At 56.5% G+C, this 6,033-nt stretch overlaps 1 protein-coding gene across 1 annotated transcript in view; it reads left to right on the top strand.

Annotated features, from left to right (window-relative positions):
• Positions 1-5,208: 5,208 nt before the first annotated feature.
• JAKMIP1 (janus kinase and microtubule interacting protein 1) overlaps positions 5,209-6,033 on the top strand; it is a 34,322-nt gene continuing 33,497 nt past the window's right edge. The window contains exon 1 of the mRNA XM_015565789.1: positions 5,209-5,385. The gene's annotated coding sequence lies outside the window, so the exon portion shown is untranslated. The remainder of the gene's footprint in view (positions 5,386-6,033) is intronic.

Raw genomic sequence — 6,033 nt, 5'->3', positions numbered from 1 at the left:
TTCTTCAGGTTCCTCTCTAGGCTTCTCAGCCACCACAAGAAGGCAGGAGGAGGAGCCGGAGGCCTGGGAGGTCACACAGTTTTCTAACAGTCAGAGTTAGTGCCTCCTGGAGCCTCAGGGGGAGAGCCGCCTCTTTCCACCCACACTGGGGCTTTGGGGGGACAGGGGAGATGGTGGGTTCATAGGAGGCTAAGGTTTGGGGGTGTGCCCTTCGTTCCTTCTTGTGGACCGCCGGACAAGATTTAATTCCATAAAAAAAGCAAAACATGTTTGGAAAGCATCAGGTCTTTTCTTTTGTTACCCCCTGAACATATATGCTAATTTAACAAATTACTGGGGTCACACAGTATCAGCTTTGTAACCAGGCCCTCTCTTTGTCTACCGATCTTTGGTGAGAGGGAGGGACACATCCATTTGTTCCACTTGAGTCTCGTATGTGCCCTGACGGGGTTGGAACTCACGACCTTGGCCTATTGGTCCATGACTCCTTGGGCGGCTTCCTCACTCCTTACTTCCTTGGCAGGAGTGTCTCCATCCTGGGGGCGGGGCGGGGCTGGAAGCAGGTACTGGGCCGCCGAGCAGGGATTTCAGGAAAATCAGAGACATGGCATGCATTTAGCCTGAAGGTCATTCCTAATTCCAGCTCACCCACATGTGATTAGCTGGACAGGAAGCAGGTGCTGGGTGTTGCCAGGGGGGCGGGGCGAGGCTGGGGACAGGAAGCGGAAAAGGAGGAGTCAGGCTCCCCTTTAAAGGTCAGTGGTGGGCAGTGAAGCCCAGCTGCACCTAAAGCGGAAGGGCTAGGTTGGGGTTGAGGCTCCGGATGACCTCTCTGCACAGACTTGACCTTGGGGTGGAGGGAGCTTCACAGGGGAGGGCGGGTGCGGGGCAGAGGAATGGCCGTGCTGTGAGGCGTGGAGGCCGACGGAGCCCCGTGCTTCCTGGCCCTGCGAAGGCGGTAATGTGGTTAGCGGCATTGGAGGGGAGGAACGCAGGCATTCTGCTGTGGCTGTTCTCGGGTGACGTGACCGGATGCAGGGCGCACAGGCAGTGAGGGATGGAGCCAGGACCCCACCTGGGTCTGCCCAACATGAAGTCCAGGCTTTTTGGGGAGGCCTGGCCTTCAGGGACAGGAGACCTGGCAATCCTGGAGGGCTTCCTGGAGCAGGGGGTGGCGTGGCTTATAAACCTTCACTCGGCTAAGTGTGCAGCCAGGGCCAGAGCGTGCAGGACGGGAGTGAGGAGGCTGGGCTCACCTCCTGCCTCCCTGTGCGTTTGGACTAGACACACCCTCTCTGGGCCCGTGTCCCATCTGTACAGCGGGAAGCTGGGGCAGATGGCCTTGCTTGATGTCTTCCACGTCTGGAGCTCACTCCTTCTCACATCGATGTTTGCTAAATATTTCTCCTGTGGGAAGACTGACGTCTGATAACCAACACCTCTCCCTCCCCAAGGCCCCTGTGTGGTTTCGGGATGCAGGGGGTGTCCAGGCGGGGGTCAAAGGTAATGACAAGGGCTGTCCCTGGCCTGCCACTTGGAAAGACTGCAGCTCTTTCTGGCCACCAGGCTGTTAACCTGCCAGGACATTCGCTTCCTGGGGGACATGGTGAAGCAAGCCCAGGGCCTGACAGATCTGGGTTCACACCTCCGTCTTCTGCATGCTCAGTGGAGCCGTGGGCCAGCCTCACAGCCTCCGTTTCCCCACCTGCAAGCAGGGCGGTGTTATCTCCCAGCCCGTGATCTCCTTGGCCCCGCTGCCCGGTTCTGAGTGGGCGGGTAGGAGTGATGGGAACTGGGTAAATGTGTGGAGAGATTGAAAATAGATTAAAATGTACAATCCCTCGAGCTTTAGGAATTCTTCCCTGTCCCATGTTCATATCCCTGTGGCTCACCCGAGGCCTCTTCATCCCCCGCCAGATGAGGGTGCAGCCTCAGTGCTGTCTGTGCCGCCAGGGGGCCTCCTCCAGGTAGCCCTCCGTGTGGATCCTGAGCAGCTGGTCTGAAGTGCCCAGGTGTCTGACCTTGTCCTCCCAGGCATAAACCTCACCATGGCTCCCCGCTGCCCGTCAGGTCAAGTTCAAGCCCTTTAGGGATTTATCGTGCTTCCTCTCCCACTGGACCTCCAGGCCCGCCAGGCAGCACTGTGCTTGCTCATGGCTGCATCCTCAGCGCCCAGGAGGGTATCTGGCACTGAATTGGTCCTCAGGACGTGGTCATTCTCCTCACCATGGTGTGCACGCGCAGGGCACCTCATCCTCTAAGAGGAGTTTCGGGTACAGACGTGCAGATCATCAGTATTACTGTCTTACACGGATGAGGAAACTGAGGTTCGGAGAGGACACGGGTCTTGATGGGATTCAACACGATCACTGAATGAACACATGCTCGCTCTCATAACCGGAGAGGATGGCAGGAGGCCGCTGTTACCTTCGCTGGGAACAGAAGTCTGAGCCCCGAGCCCGGAGCCTTTTCCAGGTGCAGACAGCTGAGGGTTGGCGGCAGCCACAGGTGTGGGCAGGTGGGCCAGCAGCGTCCATCTGCCTGGGCGGAGCAGGTGGGAATCGTGCCGGCACCGCCACCTGGGGGTCCTCCGCGGGTCAGGCCACCAGGGTTCCATCACCTCCACGGCGTGTTGGCGGGACTGACAGGGAGATGCTAGCAGGACTCTTCACTTAGTGCAGCGGTTCTCAACCTGTGGGTCGCGACCCCTTTGGGGGTCAAACGACCCTTTCACAGGGGTCGCCTAAGACCATCGGAAAACACATATATAATTACATATTGTTTTTGTGATTAATCACTATGCTTTAATTATGTTCAATGTGTAACAATGAAAATACATCCTGAATATCAGATATTTACATGACGATTCATAACAGTAGCAACATTATAGATATGAAGTAGCAACGAAAATGATTTTATGGTTGGGTCACCACAGCATGAGGAACTGTATTAAAGGTTTGCGGCATAAGGAGGTTGAGAACCACTGACTTAGGGCCTACCAATTTCTGGACGTTATTTCCCCACCGTGAACATAAAACTATGCAAAGTTAATGAAAGTATAGCAAAAAGGAAAAGGGACAGTATTCAATGGTCTTCCCACCGCCCTTGGAACTGCTGTTCTAGTCCCTTCCATTCCCGCCCTGAGACAGAGCCGTGGAGAGCCATGTGCCGCCAGAGCATTTTACTTTCTATGTGGAATGAGGGGGCCTGTTTCAGAACTCACCTGTCCATGCCCTGGTTCCATCATTCCTGAGCTGGGTGACCTCGGGCCAGTTCCTCGACCTCTCTGCGTCCGCATGGCCTCAGCAGTCCCTCAGAGAACGCCACTGGCCTGTCAGGTTGCTGCTGTCTGACCTGGGTTGGCCTGCCGGGTGAGGAGAGTGAGGGATCCTTGGTGGGGGGAGGGGAGGAACAGCTGGGAAGGGCCTTCTCCAGGCAAGGAGTTCTGTTTGCACCCCGAGGGCAGTGGGAGCCAAGGATGGTCTGCGAATGTAGTTTCCTGTTTTCTGATCCTCAGAAAAGTAGTGGGAGTCTCAGGATGAAGGGACCTGAGTCAGGGTGGCTGTGGACGAGGGGGCAGGTGGGGCTGCATGGGGTGGGGCAGAGGGGGAGGAAGTGGCCAGTGGGGGACATGTGGTGGTGGTGGTGGTGGCGGGGGTGACAGAAGAAGCTGGTCTCAGCAAGCGTTGAGCAGGAGCTGGTTCATGGTCTAGCTGGGAGTGCCCAGGGACCAGATCGGTGATGAGGGTGTGGGCCAGGTTGGGGCTTCCCGCTCCCAGAAGCCCTTTTTGGAGAGACTTCGGGGAGGTCAGGAGCACCCGTCACTGCTCCAAGGAACCTGCAGGTGGGGAAACTGAGGCCCACAGCGGCTGTGTGACTCCCCCAGAGGGACTAAGGCTGAGAGGTGCGAGCCCAGATCCCCCGCTCTTCTGCGTCATGGCCTGCCGGCTCCCAAGGACGGGGGCCCCACCATCAGGTGTGTGGCTTGTGTCTTTTAGACACGAAGCCAGAGGTCAGGGCTGGCATCAGCTGGGGACTCTGCCCCTCACGGCCGTGCCCAGAGTCCCTTCCAGCTGGCCGCCCTGTGACTGTTCAAAAGCCGTTCCTTCTCCCCGACGCTTCTTTTCTTCACTGTCTCCATGCTCGTTTCCCACTGGATTCTTCTGGGAAAGTGTGTGGTTCAGGGTCCCACCGACAGGGACGCGGCGCATCCCGCACACAGCTGCTCTTTAATCGGTGCCCGAGTCCCGCTCAGGTCCGGGCGAGGAAAGGAATCCTTGTGCCGCAAGGGACGTTCTAGCGACAGCCGGTGATACTGGAATAGGAACTGTGCCAGTGACCACATTGCCCGGGTCTGGTCATTGTGTGGTGATTTCTTTCACGACAGCCTTGGTCTTAAGGGATGAAAGTCACGGCGTTTCGGGGGAGATGTCATGATTTCTGCAGTGGCTCTCGGATGCTTCATCGAAATAGACCTGTGGGTGGGAGTACAGCTCCACAGCGGGGGAAGGAGAGGAAGGAGAGGTGGACAACTGTGAGCCTGGATAAAGGTGTGGGGAGGTCATTGTCCTGCCCTTGGAACTTCTCTGGGGCTTTGAAACGTTGCACAATGACAGGTTTGTAAGGTGCTGCAGGTGGGGCGGTGGCCTCAGGCGGCCACCGGGCGCCCTGTGGTCTCCGGCCCTTCCACGTCTCGGTCGCCTCAAGGCGGAGAGAACTGCTCACCCCACTCAGCTCTGGGCAGCCTCTCGGGGGCAGTTTGGAAACAGCAGAGGCGTTGGGTAAAAGTCATTCCTCCCTCTGGAGAGAAATCATTAGTTTTATACTCTTTGCTACGGACCAACTTGCCTTCCAGTGTTTATTTCTCTCCTTCCCTCACATTTTCCTTGACATTCTATTGCCTCGTAAAATTGCCAAAGTAGTATTTGTATTAATTGTTATTATTCAAACAGAGGAGAGAATAAAGAAATAATAGCCCCTCTTCTTCTCCAGCCCCTGGAGGGTCACCAATGGTAGGTGGAGCCTCCTAACTGTTTCCTGTGCTCATGGAAACACATCAAAACAAGTAGGTAGCTAGTAGGGCTTGGTGTCTTACCCTTTGTTAACCGGTTAGCCTCCTCGTTCTTCTTGAAGACACAGCTTGGGGGGTCACCTCCTCCAGGAAGCCCCCCGAGCTCTACACATTGACCTCACTCCATTGCAGTCATCTGATTACGAGCCGTCTCCCCCGCCAGATCTTGGGTAACGTGAGGGCAGCAGCTGTTTCCGGTCACCATCCACATTGGAGCTGCGAGCCCAGGCGATGCACAGGCAGTGTTTGTGGAGCGAACGGACGGGCAGGGGAGGCGTCCTGGGTGAGGAGGCCACATGAGCGGAGCCCGGCAGGTAAGAGAACTTCCTTTTTTTTTTTAAGGAAAAAAAAGACTTTTATTGATTTCAGAGAGGAAGGGAGAGGGAGAGAGAGATAGAAACATCATTGATGAGAAAGAATCATTGATCGGCTGCCTCCTGCACACCCCCAACTGGGGATCGAGCCTGCAACCGAGGCATGTGCCCTTGACTGGAATTGAACCCGGGACCTTTCAGTCTGCAGGCGGACGCTCTATCCACTGAGGCACACCAGCTAGGGCAAGAGAGAACTTCTTGTTCTTACACTTCTAGCCTCTGGGAGGAGAGTCCTCAGTGTGCCTGGGGACAGAAGGCCACTTTGGGGAACATGGCTACCCCACCCCAGGGCCCCGTACCCTGGCCGACTGTCCTGGCACTAATGCCCCATGTGGGCTGGGCAGATGGGGTGGCCATGAGTTACCCGAGGGCTGGGTCAGGGCTGTGTCCCTCTTCTCCTCAGGGTCTTGGTGTTCACTGGGGGAAGCACAGGCCAGGGCTGGAGCCGTTCAGGGTTTAAAGGTGGGCATGACCAGACCTTTATCTGTCTAGGATCCTGACTCCTTCCTCCTAATGGTCAAATAAGGCTATACAATCTGGTTCCGTCTGGCAGTGTGGAGGCCGGGGTGGGGGGGAGTGGAGGCCAGA

The sequence above is a fragment of the Myotis davidii genome, unplaced genomic scaffold, assembly GCF_000327345.1.
Source record: "Myotis davidii unplaced genomic scaffold, ASM32734v1 scaffold960, whole genome shotgun sequence".
Lineage (NCBI taxonomy): Eukaryota > Metazoa > Chordata > Mammalia > Chiroptera > Vespertilionidae > Myotis > Myotis davidii.
This window is presented reverse-complemented; position numbering and strand designations above follow the sequence as displayed.